Below are 7,362 nucleotides of genomic sequence, written 5' to 3'. Positions count from 1 at the left end.
GTGGTGGGCGGCAAGGCCATGTTGTTCGGTTGGAAGCCTAAGCCAGAAAGGTCTTAAGCAGATGACGGGCCCCTTAGAAGATAGGGGCGGCTTTCTGTGGTAATTGCAAACATCTCTCCTCTTCTCCCGAGCGTGCACGGTTGCTTTTACACGCCTTAGGCACGTCTCTCTTTCTTGGTTCCGGACTAATTATAATGAATGAAAGTCGGTCTTTTTTTAGTAAACGTATATGTGACTCTTTAGTGTATAAGCAATTTTTAGCGGTCGCACCGAAAGTACGGTGGAGGAGTTGGTTGAAGATGATGTTGCGCGCGTTCGAATCCGCCTTGAAGTGAATGAATTTAGAAAGAAGTAATGAAATGAGACGACTCTTTCTTGAACTATATCATAAACGTATCTTCCCCTCCACACCAATCACGCAGTTTTTCTCATTCCTCTCATATATCGTCGTAACGCCCTTAATGCTAGGTTTTGAAAAGACTTTTCATGTCATTCCCATTTAGGTCCGATTCGGATCCTTCGTTGTTTCCTTTTCCTTCCGCACCTTTTCCTCGAAATGAGAAAGAAGATGGTACACTTGAATTGTATTATTTAAGTGCTTATTGCTTGCCAAAAATCCTACTTCTACAATTGGTAGGTCAAGTTATTCAAATAAGTCGTGTTTTCCGTGTTTTCCCATGTTACAACTTCCGTACCAATTCGGTCGATCCGGAATGGATCGGCTAAACATTCCATTAGGTAGCCTCGGTCTTGACCCTCTTTCGTGTGGTATTCATTCTCGTTCGCTCTTGGAATCACATCCGGCGGTGGTTGGAACTAATTACAAAATCCAACCACTTCACCTACTTCATTGCCCCAACCGTTTCTCGTACTTCTATTGAAATGAGAATGGTTTCATGTTCTTTCATCGATTGGTTATTCCTCTCCGTTCGTATCTCTTTTTCCAATTTCGGTCTCGATTAGTATAATGGTGATATCACATTTTTCTTATGGTTGGCATTTTATTATATATGAAAGTAACGGCGACCAATATCTTCACTCTAGGGTATTAAGATTGAGAATTTCAATTCAATGATAAGATAATTATCCCACTTTTCATCTTTTATCATATATTCAAGTAAATATTAACAACAATAATAAATGAAATATATTCCTATATCTATAAATTCGGAATCTAATACTTTTCGTAATTTTCATAATTTCTCATATACATATAGATATATATTCCTATTTTGCCTACCCTTGTAAATTGTAATGCTTGGAGTCTGTTCCAATCATGTAGGATCTGCAACGCAAATATCCTACTTTTGTAATATTTGTGCCATGAAATAAAAGAACATCCAGTCTCTATAGAGATGGATGACCTTTTGATTTTTTTTTTTTTTTTAAATAGTTTTGCCTTGATGGCCCTAAATTCAATTGAACCTAATTATTATACTCTTCATGAGTAAGAGGTGTGACCCTTTCCCGAACTCTGCTAACGTGGGATACTTTGTACATCAAACTGCCATTCACAAGCGTCTTCAAAGTCTTCAACCATCGTCTTCGAACACGAAAATTCACTTACGGCACGTGAGTGACATGACAAAGAAAAGAAATGAATGGAACAAAGACACCAAGGAAAAATAAAAGACAAGAATATTGAGCCAACAACAAGATCTATTTTCAGAGAACTTTCTCCCCTCTCGAAAAAAAGAGAAACTACCCGCTCATCTCTTTGCTTCTCTTCCTCACGAGTAACGACTCTGCCATCTACACAAACAACGAGCACCTTTTGTCGTATTCTTTTACTCTGTTGTGTAATTATTAATTTGGCCAAGATAAATAAATCAGACTGTCTAATTATTTGTAATTATATTTAAATTCAACTCTTATATATGTCACTTGAGAAACGCACATTTATAGTGTGTATACTTGCATAAACAGAGATATTTATTTTAAATACAAATTAACGTGTTGTGGTTTTGTTGTGAACACGGATAGCTCAGAGGACGGCCAAGTTATTGGGCCTGGGGCTAAACCATGAAGAAGCACAAGAATGCCCAATAATAGATTAGCTTGGGATCTAGGTTGAGTAGAGATAAAAGGGTTGTCGTTGCTATGTTTTGAGGTTAGTTATTATGAAGAAACCGTTTGTTCCTTTCATCCCCTTTCTTAGAGTCTAGTTTCTCATCTCCTTCTTCTCTAGTATTCCTTTAAGTACTTCAGTTGTAGTCCAGTCATTCAAGTATCAGTTTATTATAGGCTATTGTAATTAAGTTGATTCCTATCAATACAAATTGGGAGTTTGGTGACTGTTTCATTGACGTTCGTTTCAGGTTTTAAGGATAATAATCCCAATACATAAAATTTGGTTTTATTTTATTTTTTAACTGAGCGGGGGTTCGAACACGAAACTAAGGGGTTCTAACGAAGGGAAAAAATTAAAAACCACCAATTTAATGGGCAAAAATTAAAGACCACCCCAAAATAAGGGCATTCATGCGAATTGCCCGTAAAAAAACATGTGGAGTTCATTAGGGAGTTAGCAGAGGTTAGAAACACCGTATATAACACTGTCACATTGCATTGTAGATTCATTACATTGAATGTTGGGATACTTACGTAAATATACCCTTCGACCATTTAGTTTATCAAACATGGTCGAAGTATACACTGTCTATACACTTTGGATGTATAGGTGGTGCATAAGTATGTAAAGGTATATATGTATATTATATCTATAGGTATGTATAGTATATGTATATTTAGTATAAAGTATACACTATCTATACAACGTGTACATATTTTCTAAGCTAGATGGTCGAAGTAGACACTGCCTATACACTTCGGTTGTATAGGTAGTGTATAAGTACGTATAGTCGTGTATGTATAGGTATGTATATTTAGTGTAAACTATAGACTATCTATACATTGTGCACCTATTGTAAACTAGATAGCCGTATGGTATTTGGCTGTAATTTTCCTTTTCCTCTTTATCCCCTCTCTCTCTCTCTCTTCTTTCATTCTGTTCTTAGGAATTGTGGCATTCTCAATTCAAGTAATTGTTTCCTACTTTATTTATACGTACCTCAGTTATGGAATAGTCGACTAGAAATGACTTGTTTTCATGTGCCAGCTCTTTCTCAACTTCATTGTAAACATTTAGAAGACCACGGTAAATAATCTTCAGATATGGTGGTAACTGTTCTGAAGCATCAACATTCCACCTACATATATGACAAACATAAAATTCAGTCAAATTGTACTTTACTGTGTAAAAGAGCAATGATAAAATTTTCTTTTAAATTCTGAAATATAAAAATGTTGTAAGCTATCAATATGACCAAAAAGAGAAGAAGAAAGAATTACCTTTCAATTACCTCTGTGAGGAGAGTAAGTTTATCCAGTGTCCCATAGATATCATATGTGTCATACAAAATAGAAATGAAGCATAAAACTTTTGTTAATATTTTCCTCGCAACTCTGTACTGAGGTTCAAAGTAGACACCTAAACTCCAGAAGTATAACTCAACCAATCTGTCTCTTGCATAAGGTAATCCCTTCACCATTTCAAGTTCTTTCCGCCACCTAATGTTATCAAATCGTAACAACAAATTGTGTGTATATTCTTTAGTAGGCGTGCTTTGGACGATGTTTGATTTAAATTGAAAAAAGAAAAGAATATCGTCTAAGGGGAAATTTTCGAAAAGCCCAACATAGAATATTTCGCCACGTAGCCCAATATACAATATTATACTGAGGGGAAGCATTATACATAACGCAACCTTGTATAAAAGTGTATAATAATGTATAAAAGGTGTTTATACACAAATATGAGCTAAACAGGGTAACAAACTCAAAATAAAGGCTACGTGGCGTAAATATGTTCTCCCAGTAGGCATAGAGCATATTTTCCATCAAGAAAGTTGGAGGATAATATAAATTTGGGAGTAAATGTTGTGTTTGAAAATAAATTTTATTTTGGAAAAAAAAAGAAGTGAAGATTAAATGCATGCGCGCGACTCTACGAGTAAAAACCATTATTTAACTTGATATACATCTAAAATAGGTTTTTTAAATATTTCACTAGTATTTCGGAAACTACAGAAGTTCAATATTTGAACCTTGGTGTTGTAATGTTAAAGTGTATTATATAGGAGAATTCAGTTACCTTGTGATATCACATAGCTCCTTTTTATGCAACCTTTGCAAGATGTTAAAGTCCAGTTTGGCAAAGTTTAGTAACACTTCATTGTGTGATTCATTTCTTGGTAAAATGATACGTATTTCCTTGTTTCTACCCTCACCATACCATCTTTAATTGGAAACTTCAGTGCGTTACTGACTTGCTGTGCAAGGGAGTGGCTCAGTTTAGGCAAACTTAGTTTCAACCGAGTGATGGTGAAATTCAGTGCTTCATCCAGAATTTCTTCGCCATGTACCCTGAATTGTGCTGCCTCATATAAGCTCAACATTCCAGGCACGTCTTTAACCAATTCTTTGTTGAAGTTTCCTTGGTCGTCAGTGAACTTCCTAAAAGCATCTGCTTCAAATATTATCCATAAGAGAGCAAGGAAAAAAAAAGGTTCTGGATCGATGAGCAAACAAGTTTGAGTAACAATTGCTTAATGTCAATTGACGGAAGCATCACTGATGTACGCAGGATTTTGCGTAAATGGTGTCCCTCTGTTGTCACAATTCGATTTGTAATAATTTGAATATGGAATTGTGGTGGATTTAAAGCTTTAGATCGTATTTCAAGTTGACTTTTACTTCCTATTATCATATGTTGCTCGGACTCTTCAAAAATATCATTGTTAATTGGATCCTTAAAAAATAATGCATTTTTTGAGGATTGTAATGAAAAAGTATAACATTTTTCATGAGTCCAAGCAAAATAGCTATTATCTTGAAAGTAGTGTATGAGCATTGTAGAGATAAACATATTATCTTTTTAAATATTGTTAACATATATATTATTTTTATAAGATTTCTTAAAGGCTAATTTGGTTTATATATAAGCCAAAATCAGCTCAACTTTTAGATCACTGTATTGGGCGTGTCCAAATCATGAGTTAGATTAATAAATGAGCGAGTCATTAACCATTTGGACGGATTAGACAGATCACATTTTCATGGACTAATTTTGTCATCCCTTAATGGACGTATTCGCTAGTGAAACGATACTTACCACATGAGACATAATAACCTTGTTGCCTAAGTAATCGAAAGCATACAGCAATAGCATGAAGGTTAGTGCCATCAACTTCACCAATCCATTCTTCATAACGGGTATACATGTAATTCAATGATTCCTCAATCTCCCGTTCAAACTGATAAGCTACGCCAAGACATTGGATTGTGTTGATCAGATCAAGATTTTGCAAAGATTTTGAAGGAGCCATCACTAGCATCTTTCTCACTTCTTCTTTTAGGTCTTCATGCTGCGTCTCTTCCCCCTTATTGGCTCCCTATTTGGCAATACGTTACTATATTCTATAATTCAAAAATTATATATGAATTTGTTCTGTACATTGATGGTATAAAAATATTTATTTACCGGAAGATTAGTATACGCAAGAAAATGGTCTCCCCAAACAGTAGGATGATGCTTGCCTGAGCGACGTGTGATAACCTCATCAGCCGCAGTAGTTTGTGTGCACAACTCCATTTTTCAGCTTCTCCTCTCGAAGGAGTTACAAGACTGTTTGGTAAAGGAAATGAACCAAAATTTGGCCAAATATGAGTTAGTGCGATAATGAACTCAAACTACGAAGTTATGGGCAGCCAAAATTTAAAGTTTATGGATTCTAAACTTGCCATTGAACCCATAATCATCATAGTTATTAGTTACGTAATTAAAATATTTATACATATTCATGGAGTAATTTTTTTAATACAAATACAAAATCTAAACAAAAGTTATTGATTTCGTCCGAACCCTTAACTAATATTCTCTCTCCACTGCTGTGGTCAGCATATGATGAACCCTCAAAAGTTCCATTAACTCTTTTTTAGATGATCTAGAAATCGCCTAGGGTCATTGACTAATTAATAGGATTATCCCCTATATATTTTTCTCTAGATATGGAATTTTGAACAGACTCCATACTCACTCTCTAGTAACATTTTATGAAGAAAAAATAATAGTACCCCACCTATACATTAAGCTACTTCTCTGCAAAACTAAACGGTTACATGAATTGATCTCATTGAAAAAAGGAAAAAAGAAATAGGGCATACCTTAAATTGATCTTGGCTCTAGTACTGCCAAGTTGCAAATTAAATATTTCTTTAACGTAGCAATACACTGAAGCATGACTTGATTCCTATTTATAATGCTTTAGAAAAGGTGGAAGTACTGGTGTTGATTTAGAGTTTTATGGATGCATGATACCTTTGATATATCATTTCATGGATAAGGCTCCTCTTCATTTCTCTTGTTTCCGTTTCTTCAAGTTTCTATTTAGATGAGAGACACGTGTCATAATTAAAAATTAAAGGTTGAGATCTAATTACCCTAATCAAGGTCCTAATCTTGGTTGTGAATGTCGACTAGGGATGATGTTGACTAATATAATGGTGGGTGTGCTTAGTAGCTAGGGGTGATGGTGGTTGGCGATAGAGGTTGATTGTGGTGACGGTTTGATAGTTGTGGTGAATGACAGTGACAACTAGTATGGTAGTGAATAATGACGGTAATTAGAGATATATAACATGGAGACTAATGGTAAAGATTGATGGCTGGTAGTGATGATTGTCAATGGTGGCTAGTGGTGGTGACAACTGATTATAATGATTGGCAGTGATGGTGGTTGTGGCTGAGGATGGTGGCACGTATTTGATAATGGTGGACCATGACGGTAAAGATAAATGGATGAAATTGGTGAACTACCATTTTTGTACAAATCTTAAAATAGACATCTTAATGATATTAAGATTTTGTTACAGATCTTATTCATTTAAATCTATTCAGACTCATTAAGTGGTTATAACATAAGAAAAATAGATGCACTTAATGATTAAGATTGACATGAAAAAAATGAACTTAATAACAAAAATCTGAATAATTAAGATTAAGACCTTCATTAAGTGCAAACAAATGATGCTCTCTATTTTTTAAAACCAAACAAACAGGTGTAACATGATGAAGAGATTATGATGATACTTATTAGCATTTTAATATTAAACTATGTGTCGTAAAGTGCCTATTATGTCCTAATAACTTCTGCATGTTAAGAGGCAGAATATGGTCCTCCATTTCCTACGGGTTTTTTTATGCCATAATATTTGATACCATAATATTTCCATTAACTAGTACTTCATTACTCATTTATTTAGTGGAAGAATGTGGTAATAATATTCTTGTAACTCTTTTTC

At 34.8% G+C, this 7,362-nt stretch overlaps 2 pseudogenes; one reads left to right on the top strand and one right to left on the bottom strand.

Moving 5' to 3' along the window:
* The first annotated feature begins 359 nt into the window (after window positions 1-359).
* LOC132032149 (putative cytochrome c biogenesis ccmB-like mitochondrial protein) lies at window positions 360-1,327 on the top strand (annotated as a pseudogene).
* A 150-nt stretch (window positions 1,328-1,477) lies between these two features.
* LOC132032148 (terpene synthase 17-like) lies at window positions 1,478-5,671 on the bottom strand (annotated as a pseudogene).
* Window positions 5,672-7,362: the final 1,691 nt, after the last annotated feature.

Source organism: Lycium ferocissimum, chromosome 9 (assembly GCF_029784015.1).
Source record: "Lycium ferocissimum isolate CSIRO_LF1 chromosome 9, AGI_CSIRO_Lferr_CH_V1, whole genome shotgun sequence".
In the NCBI taxonomy this organism is placed as follows: domain Eukaryota; kingdom Viridiplantae; phylum Streptophyta; class Magnoliopsida; order Solanales; family Solanaceae; genus Lycium; species Lycium ferocissimum.
Note: the sequence above shows the minus strand (reverse complement) of the source record. Positions and strands in the feature narration are given on the sequence as shown.